We start from the raw sequence: 1,677 nt of genomic DNA on the forward strand, positions 1-1,677 counted from the left end.
CGCGGCTCCTCGAGGCCGTGTTGCTACCCTGATCCAAGAGTAGGCAGCGCGCGCATGCGCAGTGGGCGTCGCCTGCCCTAACCCAGAGCTGCTGACTGCCAGTTCTCAGTGGGTGCGGCCCGGGCCGGAGGGTACCGGCGCTGCGGGGTCCTAGGTACCCTAAAGGGTGTGGGTACCTGGGTCCTGACTGCCGTGTGGACTGCAGATCCGGTCACCCCCACCTGCTCAACTTTCCAACCCAACCGCTGCCCAGAAACCATCTGAAATTCCTGATTGTAGCTTCACTTTACGCCCAAATACCCTGTGCCCCTAATTACCTTGTATATTGAGTTTAATATTAAAATATTAAGATCGCACTGAATAGTCACTGAAAGTACCGATGCGAAGAACTGATTCATTTGAAAAGATCCTGATGCCGGGAAAGATTGAGGGCAGGAGGAGAAGGGGGCAACAGAGAAGGAGATGGTTGGATGGCATCAACTACTCAATGGACATGAGTCTGAACAAGCTCCCAGAGATAGTGAAGGACAGGGAAGCCTGGCGTGCTGCAGTCTATGGGGTTGCAAAGAGTCGACAAGATGTAGCGACTGAGCAAGGACAGCAACTACTGAGTTTAAGGCCCAAGTCCTTTGTGTATATAAAGGGTTTAGAGTACTGCTCATTTTTTGGAGGTGGAAGTGTCAGCCTGTGGGAAACCAAGAATGTGGAGACAAGAATGTGGGGTACTGGGGGCAGGGGAGGAGCAGGGCCCTGGTTGTGACCAGTCTCCCCCATCTGTGGAGCAGGATGGGAGGCAGGAGGCTGGGGATTGACTGAGGCCAGAACCTCTCTCTGCCTCACTTTCTCTACAAGTAAAATGGAGCTGGTAGAGGCACTTACCTCAAAGATCTTGATAAAAATTGAGTTAACATGCTCAAAACATTCAGGACAGTGCCTAGTGTACAGTAAGCAGTATGGTACATGGTCCTTGTGGCCATGTTTTCACTTATCTTTGATAAATATTGAGGGTGGACTGTGCTGGGGCGTGTGTATGCAGGTAAACATATCTGCAAGTAGAGTTAGAGAAAGCCTTGCTGCTCTAAGATAATGTGTGTATCCTCTGATTGGGAACCAGGACCCTGCTTCAAAGATACACTATTGTTTCTTCTGACAGTACCTCTCTGGTCTCTGCAACCACTCCCTTCCCTAATTAACAACTACTTGAGCCTGTTGGAACTCGGAGAAGGTCATGGAGGCTGAATGCAGCTCATTTCCAAGGATTCTGTGCCCAGGAGCCTCATGGGGTCCTGATCGGTATCAAGGCATGTACAATAATGCTCATAGTGGTTTATTGGTTGGAACAACCTAGAAACCTGTCTGCAAGGAAGTGGACTAATGGACAGGAATATTGAAGCCGTGGTCCACTACCCAGTGGAAGAGAATGAGCCTCTGATACACTTGACAATGTGAATGCTTATTAGGAATAGAACATTAGTGAAGGAATGCAGACACGGAAGTGTATGCCATGTGACTCCATTCATGTGAAATTCTAGAACAGACAGAGCTAGCATGGTGATAGAATGACCTGTGGTGGTTTTGTGGTGCCAGAGAAGGGACAGGGCAACTTTCTGGGGTGGTTTGGAATGAGAATATGAATGTGTTAAATATCACGGAGCATATCACTGGAAGTATGTTAAA

This window comes from Cervus elaphus, chromosome 19 (assembly GCF_910594005.1).
Source record: "Cervus elaphus chromosome 19, mCerEla1.1, whole genome shotgun sequence".
Taxonomy (NCBI): domain Eukaryota; kingdom Metazoa; phylum Chordata; class Mammalia; order Artiodactyla; family Cervidae; genus Cervus; species Cervus elaphus.